General features: G+C 32.5%; 1 pseudogene; it reads left to right on the plus strand.

Moving 5' to 3' along the window:
• Nucleotides 1-15,696: 15,696 nt before the first annotated feature.
• Nucleotides 15,697-17,803, plus strand: LOC107856514 (annotated as a pseudogene).
• The last annotated feature ends 582 nt before the right edge of the window (nt 17,804-18,385 follow it).

Raw genomic sequence — 18,385 nt, forward strand, 5'->3', positions numbered from 1 at the left:
GTATCTGTAATGTTCTTGTGTTTGCAACTTGGCCTTCTTTTGGAGGTAGTAAAAAATGACATCGATGTGCTGCGCATATTATCAAACATTTCAAATTACGTAATAAAAAATTAATACATAGATGCAATTAAATAAAGTATTAATTAATAGTAATATGTATGGCATTTAAACCTCATCATTCTAGCAAGTTTGGGGCTGTGACATCAAATTGAACCAATTCGTCATTCCGAGATGTGCAACAATAAAGTTAAACATATCAAAACCAAGACTCGCTTCGTTCACTTTGTATAGTTCGTCATTTTTTTTCTACATGATGATTTATATGTGTTAATGTCACATTCTTACAACAAGAATCGTATAAACCAATATCTTTTAAAATTGATTTATGTACCTTTCGGCATAATGCTTTAACAGCCCATCGACAATCCATTTTAAATAGTCGTTGATCATCTGCATTAGTTTTTTTGGAGCCTCATCCGAGATGTTGAACCCTTCAAATGGGTAATTTTTCTATTCTCCCAATCTGACAGGCTCCATTTTTTCTTCTTCTTTGGAAGCAGTTGATGGATTATAAAATGTGATATTATGCTCTTCAGCAGTGGCTTCTACCGTGACATCCACCTGAAAAGCCAGAATTATCAATGCTAATTACAGATATACAACAGATTTTCCATCTGTAGCAATAGATAATTTTTATGTTGCAACAGATGGATCATCTGTTGGGATGAATTCGAACAGGTAAATCAGAGCAGTACGATCATTTTGAACAGATGATCCATTTGTTGCAATATAAGACTCATCTGTCGTAACGGATAACACATCTGAGTAGGTTAGACAACAGATGCAGCAGATGTATATATCTGTTTGATAATTTTCAGTAGATTTATCATCTGTTTAAAATAGATATGTGTCTATTTATTTGTTGGAATAGGTGATGTACATTCACCTTCTTTGGCTCATGCTGCTCTCATGTGGCCCTTACACACTAAAAATCAATGCAAGACAAAGACAGAAGCATTGCAATTTTGCTTTTTCCGATGCCTTGGAAGTATCTTTTCTTCTTCTCTCAGCCGCCTTGATCTCTAGTGTAGTGTATGGATATGAAATCCTCTTTGATGAAATGACACCCCTCTTAGATGCTATTTTCTTTACAGAAGCACTTAGTGCATTAATAGCATTAATCACTCCATCATGTTTCGCCTTGCAGTCTTAACATTTGCATGCAGAACATTCACTAGATATGGCAAAATCTATACAACCAGTAAGATCATAATCATAATGGCTTGTTGTTTCAAAAACGGTAAGAGGAGCATCATTAGCCCCAACAACAGCACTACTAGCACTACCACTACGACTACCATCGTCAACAGCAACAAGCCCACCCTCCAAAATTATTTTTCTTATGATGGTTGTTGCTCCAAACAATTCTATTTTTATTCCATCAATGACCTTAAGGTCTGTTAAAATTTGCATAGACCGTAAAGTAAGAAAAACTGGCATCTTCAACTCTCGGTTGGTCGGAACAAGCCACGGATGGAAAATCTAAAATAAATAGATACATATAATAGAATGATGATAAAATTATTTAAAATAATCATTAATTAAAACAAAAACTTGATTAGAATTGGACTCACTACTTCCTTGGGGGGATTGAAAAGATCAAGAAATTTTATATTTTTATCGGTTTTCGCCAACAATCATCTTAGGATTCTTGGACAGGAAACTTCTTCCTGGTAGTTCACTTGTTGTCTCAAATAAGGAATGGCTTCAAATGCCCAAGCCTATAACATAACGCCAATAAATCAAAAGTATTATTGAATAAAAAAAATGATGAATCATATCATGATTAAAAAAACATTTACCATGAAAGCCCATGGAAAGCCATATAAGTTGATTGTCTTTGGCGTCAATGGAGTCAACATATGTTGGACAGTCATTTTGAAGCTTTCATAACCCCAAGGATAGCTATTAAATACCTCAAGATCCTCAAAGAGATTTATTAAACGAGGCTTATGTTGTTGTTAACGTCTTTTGCCCAAAGAATATTATGTACAAACCAAACCAAGTACAATGATTGCTTGTGCTTCTTTGAGAGTCTTTTACCTTTCAACGCTTCTATCAAATTTTTATTTTTGATGCTTGGACCAACAATGGACATCAGTTCCTCACGATCACTCAACTTGTCTTTGCCCTTTTTGGGTGTGTGGGGTGCTTTCTTTTGGGTCAAAGTAGGTATAACTTAAGAAGGAGAAGGAGGATAACATTTTAGTCCGGTAACTATGAAAAACTCCTTCCAACTAAAACAAACAGGCATGCCACAGTAATTTATCCACACCTCATCCATCTTGTCTTTGTTTTCATACATAAACCTACGCTTGAGAAGATCATATACCATTTTCATCTAGAAACGAGCATTATTTTCCTCCGGCAAATCAAGATATTGCCCAAAGCATCTTTCCCTGAAATAAGTATCCAATTTTTGTTCTCGGAGTATTTTTCTAAAGGTGTCGAAAGATTTTCCCATGGCTGACTTAACCACAAAATCACCCATTAAATCTATGGCACCATCGCACTGCATTCTTACAGGATAACGATCAATGCTGAATGTTTTGACCAACTCTTTGGCGAAAGGGCTATTAGTATTTGGATCATATCTTTTGAGATATTCCTCCTCCTCGTGTTCATTATTTTCTGCTTCTGATTGAGATAACGCTTTTAAAGCAAGCTCATAGAGTGGTGGATATAGCCGATCTGCTGCACTTGTTCTTTTACTTGGACTTGATATGGTTTCTTTTTTTTAGAGCCATATTATCTTAAATTAATAGAAATATAAAATAGATTATAATTGATTAATGCATCGTTAAAAAGGCATAACAGTAAATCTAATATGCACAACGATAAAAAAAATAGTTCCAACAGACAACACATTTGTTGCACTAGGTATGTTATCTGTTGCAACGGATGAGTAAACTGTTGGAAACAATAAAAACAAATCTCTAATCTATCTGACCCGGATGCAATGGATGAGTAAACCATTGGAAACCATAAAACAGATCACTAATCTGTTGCACCAAGTATTTTATCTAATGCAACATATAACCAACCTATTGCAACAAATAAGTAATTTGTTGGAAATCAATAGAATATATTACTAATTTGTTGCACCAGATTTGTTATCTGTTGCAACATATAAATGACCTGTTGCAACGGATGAGTAATCCGTTGAAAACAATAAAAATAGATCACTGATCTATTGTACCAGGTATTTTATCTGTTGCAACATATAACTAACCTATTGCAACGATGAGTAAACCTTTGGAGAGAATAAAAATAGATCACTGAACTGTTGAAACATATAACTCATCTACTGGAAAATGAGTTATCTATTGGATCAATATTATTTAGATTTTTTCCAAACAGAAGAGTCATCTGTCGCGACAGATGAATGATCTGTTAGATTGTTCATCTGTTGCATCGATTTTCATAGTTGTATCAAATTTTTATCTGTTGCACAAGATGTTAACATCTACTGCATCAGATGTTTTTATCTGTTGCATTAGATGTCTTCATTTGTTTCATCAGATGTCTTCATCTGTTGCATTATATGTTTCGTCTATTTCAATACCATTTTTCTAAGACAAACAACAAATCAACCCAGCAATACCAACACATCATACCCATACACTAAGAACATCAACTGTGAACAAAAATCACCAACAAATCCAAATCAACAGTACGATAATAAGAAGATGAAATTCCAGAAATTAGGGTTTTATTTAGTCCACATTTCAATACTAGAAGAAGAGTAGTTGGCTCAAGTTCCTCTATTTCTTCATAAATTTTTACCTGTGAAAAAAAAATGAGATGACGAAGAACTCGAAGTTATTGTCATCGAGAAGTCTTCACACCGATTGACGGTTGAAAGTCGAAAGGAAACTCGTCTGACTATTTTTTGTCAGAGATTTAAAGGAAGAATTTTGCAGAACTGTTAGTTGGAAGAGAGTTGAGAGAAGTTGTCGAGAGAGAGAGGGGAGAGAGACTGGTGGATTTGGATTGAAGAGGGGTGTGGGTTCGGTTGATTTGTATTTTTGAAAATATTAGAAAGTTTTGAAAATATTAATCAACTCCACAATTAACTTAACCAAGTTTTCAAATGATGTTTGACCCTTTAAGTTGGTCAATGTCACCAATCCTTTATTCAAGACTTAAAAGACACCTTTCCTTTAATTTTCTCAAGAAAGAGGAGAAGAACTCCAAAAGAAAAAAGAAAGAGGAGAAGTCAAAAACTACGAATAAAGTCGGTCATTAAAAGACAATAATCAGAGAATATGGTGATTGAATCTATATCATGCTTTTATTAATAAAAGGGATTAAGGATACGATATATGTGTAATTTATAATTTTCCTCCTATAAAAAACCGAAAAAAATCATTTGTTCATATTTTTCCTTTAATTTATACTATTGAATATTAACTATAATAAATATACAAAAATATAAATGAAAAAACAATCACTTTTAGTTGAATTCCTAAATTTATGACAATATTTTATTAAAAAAAATTCTACTTCAAAGAAAATATTATATAAAAAAATTTATATATAAGGTAAAGTTCTAAATATTGTAGAAAAATTGGTAAGATTCCTAAAAGAAGAAGAATTTTTTTTTTCTTGCAAACACTAAATGCAACCTTTTTTCGTTAAAAAGGGGTAGTGGACTTTCCCACGAAAAAAAGTTTACTTTTTTAGGTTAGGATTATTATTTTTTTGTTATAATATATATATATATATATATATATATATATATATTAATTTTAGAATTCCTTTTTTAGGTTTATACGAATATTTTATTTGGGTAATAAAACTTTGTGGCCATGGCTTTGTTATTGGGTAACTTTGTGGTTTCTGAATTTTAAATTTTTATTTATATTACGTTTTGATTTTTTTGATTATAAATAACAAATCATTATTTTATGTTTGTAAATAGTTTTGTTATTGGATCTTTAATATAATATGTTGGTTTAATTTTAAAAAATTACATAGACTAGCAACCTTAAGACATTAATTACAATTAATAGCAATAGTTTCCCAAAATTACAACTAATAACAAAACTAGCAATATTTTACCTTATATAGGAAAAAGTGCATGTCTTTTACTCATTTTTTTACCTTACCCTTTTTTACGGCACACACCATTTTAGTTCCCTCCAACACATTTTTTTTTTCAAATTCTGAATTTTTCTCTGTGAACTTGATAAACATTGCATCCAACTATTAAGGTAAGTTTATTTTTACAGTTAATGCATGTTATATTTTCCATGTAAATTCTTTTATGTATTTATTGTCGATTTTTTTTCAAATTTTCTCATTCTTCTTCTGCGATTTCGCCTGTTAGGGTTTTTTTGGGGGGAAATTTTTTTTGTGTGTGTTGAATTCTTTATAGTTCCACTATAATGGAACAACATGCAAATCATAGTAGTTCAGTTAGTGATATTCAACCGATGAATTTAATTTTCAATGAACTACCATCGTTTAGTCTTGGGTTAACACAATATGAAGATTTTAACTTGGGTTCTACTAATATTCAGTCTAAGGTAGGTGTTAGAGGTGAAGAAGCGAGATTGAAGTTCCGTAAAAATCTGAAAAATATTGGAGAAAAAATGAATAGGAAAGATTTGACAAAATCTTCATCCCCAAAATCCACAAAAGTTCAAAAACTGATGAAAAAAAGGAGTCGGATGAAAAAGGTGAATCTAGTAAAATTTCAAGCCCTATTTCATCTGATTATGAATCTGAAGAAGAGAAAGTGGAGGAGGTATGATGCTATATATAAAATTTTATAGTTTCTTGACAACATGTTCATATATACAATTTTTTAGGTGAGTATCTATTTTTCAGTTTTGTTAAGATTTGAATTTGTAGTTCCTAATGTATTGTTAATATGTGAAATTGTAGTCCCTAATTGTATTTATGTTATATATGTTATATGTAAGATTTGCATTTTGTGCAATGATTTGTTACTGTTAAGAATTGTATATTTTATGTTTTTTGTATATATGAGATATGTATTTGTATTTAAGATATGTGTAAGATATTTACATTTGTCACTTATAAGGATTGTATTTGGACCATTCATGTATTCATAAAATAAATATCTCTATGTTTTAATATTAGTATAATATGTATTTTGTAAATACATAAGTGTCATTGTTTTGACATATAAAGTATATTCATGATATATTTTAGATATGTTTTTGTTTTGTTTACTGGTAAGATGTATATTTGTTGTTAAGTTGTATTTGTTATTCATTAGATTTTGACAATGACATTTACTTTTTTCTTCTTTATAAACATGATTTTTTGTTATAGGTATGTATAAATAAAATACATGTGTATTTAGTTTTCTTGAAATCATATGAAATATATTTGTTACTGCTTAGATATGATTTTTTTTGTTTGTTATTGATAATATTTGTATTTTTTGCTCAGTTGTATTTGTTATTCATGAGATGATGTCAGTTTTGTATTTTGATGTTTGATAACTTAGATTATTGACCAGTCGCATATTCTCAAAATACATATGATAGTTTTATGTATCTATTGTATAATGTAACTTTAGATGTATTTCATAAATACATATGATAGTTCTATGTATATATTGTATAATGTAATTTTAAGATGTATTTCATAAATACATATATGTCACTGTTTTGACATATAATTTTATTTTTTGTGGTGTATAGGTGTTGCGTGATCAGATATACATGGTAAGAGTATTGCCTAGATTTGCTCTACATGTAGGAGGCCATACGGTATATGACATTGAAGATCGTATTAAGTCAATTTTAACGAAGCATCGGTACAAGATGTTTTGTAATAATAGCATATTTGTTGTCTACATGAAAAAAATTTGTGTGGTAAAAGAGCAATTAGGAAGATGTATTATGTCGCTTGAGACCAAGAAAAGTTTTGCAAATGCCATAGTCATTCGTGTGAAGGACATAAATCTTCATTTCAGTCCTAGAGAGTTTGTTGTGGTTACTGGTTTGAATTGTGTTTCAAACAGGGATGATTTTGTGTTTGATGAGGATCTTCCAAATAGAATTATTAAGCAATATTTTGACAGTGCCAACTATATTCAGAAAAGAGAATTATTTGCTGCTTTTTCTGAAAAAAATTGGGGGAAGGATAATGATGAAAATGCCGTGAAATTTGCTAATCTCTATTTTATTCACGCATTTTTATTATCTATTGTTGATACTGTAGTTATTCCATGGCTACATTTTTATTTGATTGAGAGTGATCGCTATAGTGATTATCCTTGGGGGACTGTTGCATTCGAAGAATTAGCCAAAATCTTGAATAAAAAGTTGAAATCGAAAGAAAAGTTTTATATGCAACATGGAATGCCTCTTGCCATTTAAGTTTAGTTGTACGAGTGTTGTTCCAATGTTCCTCGTAATGTTGTTTCAAAGGCGGACAAGTAAATTTCACGTCTTTTGAATTGGAAGACAAATGCTCTCCATCCACGATATGAATCTCTGATACAAGTCAAATGACCACCCTAATTTTTGAAGACATGATTGGAGACCATCACTTAAAGGCTCAAGACTTGGTCACCCCGAGGGCACAAGAATATGCAAGGAAGACCCATTTTGATCCTACCATTGAGCATATCATTTATCAAGGCCGTGAGTGGAAGATTGCTTGGAGAATTAAAGACTTGAGGATTCACGATTTTGGACACTTAATAGCTCACGATTTTTTGGCCATCTTCATTGAGGGCATTTTGGTCACTTCACTTTGCCCAAAATGCACTCCATGGTCGCCCATCTCATTAAGAGTAGTGTAGTCCTTTGTCTTCTTTTGTAATATAATATAAATAGAACAAGATAGAGTTTTAGGACTTAGTTGTTTATTGATGGAAGAAAAACTCTCTCTCTAGTGTAAGGAGTGTAACACCCCTTAGTTGTAGGGCTTGGAAAAGCCACCAATTCGTAACTAGGGCTGCCCAAGTGTGGATATCACTTGGGTTGCATAGTTGGCTTGATACGTTGGTGATTAGGGAGGTAAATTCCCTCTTTTGTCAACGTAAGAGTTTGGTGTTAACATTCATTAATCTTAGGGTCCTTACATGTGGTTAGGGTTCTTAGATTCTTGAATATTGTATGTCAAACTATCTATCTATCTCTTTTGTTAACATTGTATTGTTGTTGGTCTTTGAAGTCTAGTGAAGCCATATGGGGCTCTTTCGATTCACTAGCATTGTTGTTCTTGTGTTCATCTCTTTTCTTACTCAAAACTAAATCTAAAGTCTAGTGAAGTCGTGAGTAGCCTATTTCGATTCACTAGCACCTTGTTGTTCAGCTTGTTGCTCTTTTGTTGGCTTGAATCTCTTGGTACACACTTAGTCTTGTATCATTTGGTATCAAAGTGTGTCTTGATTTTGTTCCCACAATATCAATCTTGGGCTAGCTTTCTTGAAAAATTCAAAAAAAAAAATTGTTGTTGAAAACTGAAAATTCAAGTAAAAAGAGCAATCTGTCCATCTTGTATTATTGGCCGAAAATTGTGTTCTTGTTGTGTATTGGCCAAGATTTTTACTTGTATTTGTTGTCTCTAAGTGTTAGTTTTGTTCTTCACTAACATATTGAGTCTATATCTAAGTTTGAGCTCGAAGTGTTGGTGTTGTTGTGACTATAAGACTTGGCCCCTTCTTGTTGAACATTGTTGTAGTGGACTATTTTGGCCATGTAGTCTTCAAATTGTTGTTGTTATAAGCTTGACCACGTGATATTGTTGTTAATTAGTGTCCTAAAAACATCTTTGTTGAAGTTGTAGTTGTCTTGGCCAAGTGTTGAAGATATTGTTGTTATGGATTTGGGAGGAGCCGTGTGGAAATTATTGGTTGTTCTTGAGATTGTTTTTGTTGTTCTTAGTGAATGTTGTTATAGTACTAATTAACAAACTAGTAAACTCCTACTAGATTGTCAATTAGTCCTTTGAATCCATTGTTCGTGTCTATGTTTCTTTTGTGCTTTTGTCATTTTTAAAATCGTAGTACTTCTTGGTTCAAGTTTGGACATTACTTTTCTTGAGTCTTCAAACAAAGAATCCATTTTGACCAAGGAGTAGACTCACCCCTCGACTCATCATGAACTACAAGCCGACTTGCAACACTTATGAATCCAATTATAAGACGATCAAGTGTGTGAGAGTGTGGTGAGGTTGTTTTGAACTAACTTGTGTTTTGCTTTGTAGTCTTGTTCTTTTCTTTTCTTTATTTTTTAGGAACAATTTCAAGGGAACCCGCGGCTTCAACCTCTCAACCCATGGACAACAATGCCACCAGTGTCATTTTGTCCTATCTTGACACTATGTCCCAAGACCTAGCTATGGTAAATGAAAGGTTAGATCGTATGGTAGGTCAAAGGGTGCAAGTGGGCTGCCCGGACACACTTCAAGAGGAAGTCCATAGCTCATGTGAGATACGAGGTAAAAACGTTATTCCCTACACTCCTATAGACTTAGAATGTTGTGTTGTGGCTAGTAGGAGCCAAGTGGGTGTAGTTGTGGCTTTGCCTAGGGTAGAGGTGCTTGAGTCTCCCTTTTGTGATACTCTTGGTATTGTTAGGTCGTATGAGGACCAAACTCTTGTTGTAGGTACGCAAGCACTAGTTGAACCTTTAGATGATGAAATTGATTCTCCGCGTGAGAATGATTTGTGTCCATCTAGTGCTAGCACTTATAACTTGACTAAGGTTCCATTACCAAGTGGCAAGAGTATTCACACATTAGTTGACACTTGTGAAAAGCAAGATGAGTCTACGTTTGTATATAAGTTTCCAACAACTAGTGACAATGTGGATAATGATCAATCGGGAGGAAAAGACCTTGATGTGCTTGATTGTCTAGGAAACCCGAATTGTGATTGCCTTGGTAAAGATGGTTTTGCTTGTGATCCCTTGGCTACCCGTGGTAGGTTGTGTCTAAGTGACGATTGCTCATTTGAAAGAGAAGGTGATGTGTGCTTAGAAATTCCATCTGCTTCTTCTTTAAGTGTTTCTTATGTTGGGCATATTCCTAGTGGAGATTTTAAAACTAGTAGTAAGTGCATACATGAGAACCCTTTATTTGAAGTTGGCTTGTGGAACACCTTTCTCAACCCTCTTTTTGTGCATGATAATTCCAATGATGATAAAGAGGGCTTTCTTAACCTTGAGGATGGCACCCTAGGGAAGAATGAGAGTGGCCGAGACCTAAGTCCTTGGTTAAGTCTTCCATTTGACCCCAATAACTTCTTAGGGTGTGAAAGACGGATAGTTGTTGGTCGGTCCACTTTTTTGAGTGATATTGCTATATGTGTTGCGTGGACTTTACTTTCAATTAGGGCACCACCCCTTTGTAATATTTTTGCTAAGCCCCTCGTGATTAAAGTCAAGGATGTGTGGCTATATCTCAAGTGTGTACCTCCTTGGCATACTGATGTTGTTTATTGTACTAACTCTAACCCGCATGTCATGAGGATGTGGTGCTTGTTTGTCTTCTCTTCGTTCTTGCAAGGTTTGGATTCGAGGTCGAATCCTTTTCAAGAAGGGGAGGATGATACAAGTCAAATGACCACCCTAATTTTTTAAGACATGATTGGAGACCATCACTTAAAGGCTCAAGACTTGGTCACCCCGGGGGCACAAGAATATGCAAGGAAGACCCATTTTGAGCCTACCATTGAGCATCTAATTTATCAAGGCCGTGAGTGGAAGATTGCTTGGAGAATTGAAGACTTGAGGATTCACGGTTTTGGACACTTAATAGCTCACGGTTTTTGGGTCATCTTCATTGAGGGCATTTTGGTCACTTCACTTTCCCTCCATGGCCACCCCTTTCATTAAGGGTAGTATAGTCATTTGTTTTCTTTTGTAATATAATATAAATAGAACAAGATAGAGTTTTAGGACTTAGTTGTTTATTGATGGAAGAAAAACTCTCTCTCTAGTGTGAGGAGTGTAACACCCCTTAGTTGTAGAGCTTGGAAAAGCCACCAATTCGTAACTAGGGCTGCCCAAGTGTAGATATCACTTGTGTTGCATCATTGGCTTGATACGTTGGTGATTAGGGACGTAAAGTCCCTCTTTTGTCAACGTAAGAGTTTGGTGTTAACATTCATTAATCTTAGGGTCCTTACATGTGGTTAGGGTTCTTAGATTCTTGAATATTGTATGTCAAACTATCTATCCATCTCTTTTGTTAACATTGTATTGTTGTTGGTCTTTGAAGTCTAGTGAAGCCGTGTGGGGCTCTTTCAATTCACTAGCATTGTTTTTCTTGTGTTCATCTCTTTTCTTACTCAAAACTAAATCTAAAGTCTAGTGAAGCCGTGAGTGGCCTGTTTTGATTCACTAGCACCTTGTTGTTCAGCTTGTTGCTCTTTTGTTGGCTTGAATCTCTTGGTACACACTTAGTGTTGTATCAATCTCTTATGGAAAGCATGTTTAGTGAGGTAGATAACAAGGTCAATTTCCTTTTTTTTGTTCTTTATGTTGATTATTTGGAAATACATTTACTGTTTTTGTATATCTTTATATACACAATACAATTTGTCACTACTTATGCATTTATATAAAGGTTAAATGTTTTGTAATGTCTGTTATTTATGGTCCTACTGTCAGTGGTGTTACCATCTAAAATACTTTTTCGTTTTATGTAATATAAATTGTAGGTTTTCTTTAAGAATATTGAGCTAACACGAAAGGAGATGTCGTCCTTTAAAATACCAAAGAAGGTTGTTCCTGTAGGTGCAAGTCATAAAGATGATGAGATTAATTCAGATGATGATTTTCAGGATTCACCATGTCCACAAAAATAGTCAATCACAAAAAAAATATCATGGTGATTCATCAACTTCACCAGTCAAGAAAAAGTTGAAGCAGCAACATAAAGGGTTAGATGAGCAGTCACCAAAAAGAACCCCCTCCACCTCGTATTGCAAAGAAGATTTATGTTAGGACTCCTATTTTTAAGCCAATTCAACCAAAAGATAAATTAGCTTCAAAGAGGAAGGACACAAACCGGTCAGCAAGCAAAAAATCTATTCTGGTTCAGTCACCTGATCCGTCCTCGTTTAGTTCTGAAGATGAAGATGTTGTTGTTACGAACAAAGTGTTTGAAAATTTTTGCGATGAGGTAATTTATATTTAAGATTTGAATTTTTTTCATTTCTCATTTATTTCTTTTGGATCAGGTTCGTGAAGAGTTGAATTCCATCCATGATCTAGTCTCATCAAGGTTTGATTAGCTAATGATTGCAGTAACTGAAAACAAGGTACAATAATTTTAATAAATAATTTGCTAGGTTAAATATATATATACGACATTTATTTTATGAATCAGGATATACATATATACTATTCTGTGTCTTTTTTATTTTAGTGATATGTATTTATTTGGTTCATATATACATATGCTTTTGATAATATGTATAACACATGATGTATTAAATACATATACTACATATACATTTTGTATTTGAATAAATACAAATGAAATGTGTTTTGATTTATTACATTTGTAATATGTATCTTTCAATTCAAGATATGTATAACCATATATACATATGATTAGCAATTATAAATAGTTAGTTTAATATTGATTTTGATATTTTTTAACTTTTTTTTAATGTGAAGAAACAAGATAAAGACAAAGCAGTTGACAAGCCACCAATGAATGAAGCTGACAAGAATACAACACACCATGAATCCACTCCAATATTTATGGATGATCTTTATAAGAATTCTGAAGGCACATTGGTAAGCTAATTGTTTACATTCATATGTATTTTATTGTCTATATACAATACAATTTTATCTTTACATATAAGAATTATACATATGGTCCAAATGCATTTATAAAAACAGGTTACTGAAGAGATCAAAGGGAATCGAAGCACTAGTTTGATGGAGGTGTATAATGAGGATAATGATGATGTTCTGGTAAATAGTTTATTTATTTTTTTCATGTATATTCATATAGTAGAGTAATAATATTTTTTATGTTTGATTTTCTATTTTATGAAAGTATAAAACTGATATTGATGTGCCTGAAGCAAGAGATGTGTGTGATTTACCAGTATGCTAAATATTTCTATGGTATTTTTTAGTTCTGGACAAATGTTGTTGTTATTGAATTTGTACCAACATGTTGTGTAGAACACAAAATCTGTTGATGAAAATATCGGGGAAGCACATATATCGGAGTCTCAATTCTTATTTCCAAATGAGGAGCTTAGAAGCATTAATCTTGATTTCATAAAATTCAATTTGGGAGTTGAAAATGAGTCTAAGGTATTTGCAATCTACGCCTTTATTTCTATTGATAATGTTTCACAATTATAAGATCTTTCTACTCTTTATATAGAACATAGAAGGTGCTGAAGAAACGATTGTAAATACATCAGCAGAAGATGAGTCCAAGGTATGTTGAATAAGTGCATTACACTGACAGACATCTTTACACTTTCGGTATCATACAATGATGAACTTACCAATGTGCTGAAAGTATCCTTGTCTAAAATACTCACATACAAAGGCAAAATACTCATATCCTTCAACTCCCTTTTCTGCATAATATAGACCTTCAAACCCATGTCATTACGTATACGTATTTGCTCTCCAATATCTGTTAATTGATATTCGATTTGAATGCATTTGCAGGTCAAATCTACATCAATGTGAGAAGTCAGTAGTGTGTATAGTTGGTTATACGGAGCGTTTATGCTCAACAATATTGCATCACTGATGTAATCTTCATATTGTTGTTCATATGTCTATCTAATAGAGTGTTTAACAAGTACAGGTATGCTTCATATTGTCAATTTTTAGAAAACTACAAAATAGTAAAAATAAAAATAAATCTCAAAGACGTACTAAATACAACAACTAACTCTATTATACAATTCTGCAAAACAAATTCAAACCAATAATAAAAAATTATTCTAACACTGGTTATTCTAAACCATAATTCAAATTTACCGAATATAAATTACATCTAAAATTTTGAAAACAGAACAACAAGGACAAATATGAAATTGAACAAAAAAAAATCGCTTATATCAATTATTCACGAGAACTGGACAAAATGTTAAATGATCTCAAATATTTTACACCCGCGATTGTTACGCAAAAAAATTTTCAATTTCTTCAACAAATTTAGCACTTTTATTTTACAAAAACCACAAATAGAATTAATTTTTTTCATCAATACCTGTGATTGCACCGTTATATTTTTAATATTTTCTGTAAATTTTTGTCGATCAGCAAAAACGATAACTTGAAGCAAAACGTTTTTGAAATTTAATCTGTATTTTGGGTTTGCTATGAGTTGCTGATTATGGAAAAGAAAATTGAATTTGAATTAGTAGATGTAACTTAACGGTTGTGGTAAAAAAAGTTTTAAAAGGAAAAGGAATATGTAAAATAAATGTTCCATAGATTAAGGAACTGTTTTTCCCTTATTAAACTCAAACAGATTTGAGTTAAATTAGGAACGTAATATTTAATTGTATATGTATTTAAACAGCAACAGTTTACTCAAATGCAAAATACATATTGCTATTTTTTGTAATTTTAAAACTGTTGCTATAAAAGTTACAATTAAGGCTCTATAGTTGCTATTTCTGAAATTTTTCCTTTAATTTTTAGATTTTGAATTATTTTTCTATATATTACCTTGGTTTTATTGATCAAGAATAATGAAATATCTTTTTATGTTTGTATGTAACTTTCATTATTGAATCTACAACAAAACTTTGTTGTTTCTAGGTTTTAAATTTTCTTTAATTTTCTATTACATTGGATTTATTGATCATGAATAACAAGTTTTTGTTATTGAGTATCTTTGTGGTTTCTACTCAAATAATAAGTTTATGAATTTTTTTGGGTAAAAGTTAGGTTTAATTATTTTGATATTTTTATTATTGTATTATTTTATTATAGTTTACAGGTGATTGATAAATGTCGGTCGGCTTTGAAAAAATTAGATTTAATTGTATTGTTTTGATATCTCTAAGTTGAGATTTTTTTTGCGTGTAAAGATTAGGTTTAGTTGTATTATTTTGATATCTCTATTATCGTATTATTTTCTTGTAGTTTACAGGCGGTAGATGAATGTCAATCAACTTTGATTTTTTTCTTTTTTGCAAAGATTAGGTTTAAATTTTTTATTATTATTATTTCTATTATCGTATTGTTTATTTTGTTATAGTTTACAGGTGGTAAAAAAAATTTCGATTGCCTTTGAATTTTATTTTTTTTGTAAATGTTAGGTTTACTTAAATAAATTCTCCATCTTTATATGTTCAAAAAATGTTGAATTTAATTAATTATTATATTCTTCTTTATTATTTACATAAATATCTCATTTAGTGTAAAATTTGATCTCATTAAAATGATTACACGTGCGAAGCGTGTATACCTAAACTAACATACTAAAAAAAATGGTTGTTTTGTCGGGAGATGGTAGTGGGTTCAATGAACTACATACTAAAAAATTGAACGAAAACAAAAGGAACTACAAAAAAATAAAATTGGATCCACGATCAAAAGTAGTTCAACTGTTGCTTTCACCAATCTTCAATATATCTATTGACAATAATCATACATATCATAGCACCATTCTAATGTTTTTATAAAATTTCTCTATACCATGGCTTCCGACTATAATGATCAAGTAGTCAAAAAAAGTAGACAACCACTTTCGCCTCTACAAAAGCGGCCGGGTTGAGCGTTTCGATGACGTACGTGGGTCCTTCTACGTCCCACCATCGCCAGAAAACCCGTTAGATGGTGTCTTCTCCAAAGATGTCACCATCTCATCCCACATCTCTGCTAAACTTTATCTTCCAAAAAAAACCACCACCATGGGCCAAAAAATCCCCGTCTTAGTGCATTACCATGGAGGTGGTCTTGTCATATGTTGGAACCTTGGAGTTTTGATGAATGACAATATGAATGAAATAAGTTGATATATATGTTTCACTGATCCGACAAGTTCAGGAGTGAGTTTACGGTATAAATAATTAAAAATTAGAATGAGTTAAATCAGTGCAATTGAAAACTTTAACTTACTAATCACGTGGGGAATAGAACAAGTTGAATTTGATTCAAACACTTGATGATAAGGGAAAGCAAGTTAAGTTGAAAGAGGAGTCCTATGTAAAGAAGGAGTTTCACTTCTGAGCATATTCTTAAGAGTCCTATGTGTAGAAGAAGAAAAAAATCTGAAAATTGCAGAAGTTTATGCAAAACGTATAATTTGAAGGACTCTTTGGAGAGTTGGAGTTTAACTACAACACTAAGGAGACAAGAGTTGGAATTGAAGAAGGAGTCTCACCTGAAGTAGAATTCAATGCAATGAGAGTTTTGATTAAAGGAGGAGTTTAAAATAAAGAATGACTCTTTGGAGAGTTGTGTTTAAATAGAATATGTATTATTCAGAATAACTCACGCACTTACAAAGAAGAAAAGCACAATCGACAGATTGACTTTACGAAGTGCTACTCAATCACTGAAGAAACACATTGAAGAACCTGGTCCTAAGTATAGAATCCAGTTAAGAGTTTTAACGTTGATTTTTAGAGTTGCTCATTGTGTTTGAATTATTGATGTAATATTAGTTTCAGTGTGTTATAAACTGAATTAGGAGCTAGTCTTCGAATTGGGAAAACTCAGAGACTTTGGGAAAACATACCTTGGGAGGTGTGTATAGTTAGGAATTAGAGTTTATAATTCCTAGTTGTTGAGTCAAAGTTGTTTAGTTATAGGGATTAGAGTTTGTAATTCCTATTTGCTGGTTATAAGAGTTTTGTAATGAGTCGTTGTTGAGACTCGGAGTTATTTAGTGAAGTTGGAGTTAAATCAGGTCGTGGTTTTTTTCATTTTCTTGAATCGGGTGTTTTCCACGTAAAAATCATTGTGTTCTTTACTTTCTGCTTTACTGCTTCCTTGAAACACGTCAGTGGAACACTTCAGGCAACCCGTTCCATCGATAATTAACAGTTACGCGAAAATAAGATAATTAGTAGGGCACGAATTCTTTCTTTAACAAGATTCACGCTTACGTCAACTATTTAGCTTCTAAGTTAAACATGATTTCTGTTTCGGTAGAGTAACGTTTAGCCCCGGAAGTTGATGTGCCTACAATTTACGAGGATTGTTGGACTGCACTCCAATGGGTCGCTTTAAATACTGACAATGAAAAATCAGCCATAGTTAACAATGACTCATGGTTAACGAATTATGGTGATTTTAATTGTGTTCTTAGCTGGGGACAGCGCTGGTGGCAATTTAGTGTACCACATGTCAATGAGGGCTGGCAATGAAAGTTTGAGTAGAGATATGAAAATTACTGGATCAATTTTTGCTTATCCTTATTTCTTGTTCCCAAATATTGATATTGATGAACAAGGTTTGGCTACTAACATTTGGTTCCATATTTGTCCACCACTATAGTCTGGACTATTATCCCCACTTGATAGCCCATTGATTAACCCACTTTCTGAAAAGGCTCCATCTTAATCCCGGCTAGGTTGTTCGAGAATTTTGGTGTGTATGGGGAAAAAAATGATATAATTCCTTTAGAAATAGGGGTTCGATTTATTGAAGGTGTGAAGGAGAGCGGATGGGATGGAGAATTGGAGTATCTTGAGGTTGATGATGGACATACATTTCAGATTTATAAACCTGAATCCAACGAAGCTAAACGTACGATGAAGTGTTATGCTGATTTTGTCTATCGCTAGTAGTAACAAAGAAGTCACTCAACTTTGAATTATATTGTTTTGCTTTCAGAGAAATTGTTTGGTCTTATATTGCACAATAAAACGTTTTTATTTTCTGGCTTTGATCTCATAAAAAAATTATAATCTAGTACATGGATCTTATGAATCTCAAACAAGGTACGTTAAAATTCAATTTTACGTTATCAAACACATATACTAGAGTCCGATTCCATCCAAAAGGTTTCCAATTACTCATCATATACTTATATTTAAGATTAGAACTTGCCTGGATTCTTAACTAAGTCACCTCCAGTCGTTAAAATCTCTCCAAAGCTGCAAAGTCCATAAAGACTAGGTGGGCTTCCATTTTCAAAACTACGTTTGAAACTAGCGAACAAAACTAATTTTGAAAGGCTAAAAGTTGTCTTTTTCATTGCCACTGTTATGAATGTGCCTGGTGTGGGCGATCCAATTTTATTAAATTTAAATTCATACAAAATTCGGATTATATTAAATTTAAAATATATTAGTCCCAAATAAATATTGCGGATTAATATAATTGGATTAATTATTTAAGTCCAAACATATATGGGTTTAATTAAAGTTCAATTTCTT

Source organism: Capsicum annuum, chromosome 3, assembly GCF_002878395.1.
Source record: "Capsicum annuum cultivar UCD-10X-F1 chromosome 3, UCD10Xv1.1, whole genome shotgun sequence".
In the NCBI taxonomy this organism is placed as follows: Eukaryota; Viridiplantae; Streptophyta; class Magnoliopsida; order Solanales; family Solanaceae; genus Capsicum; species Capsicum annuum.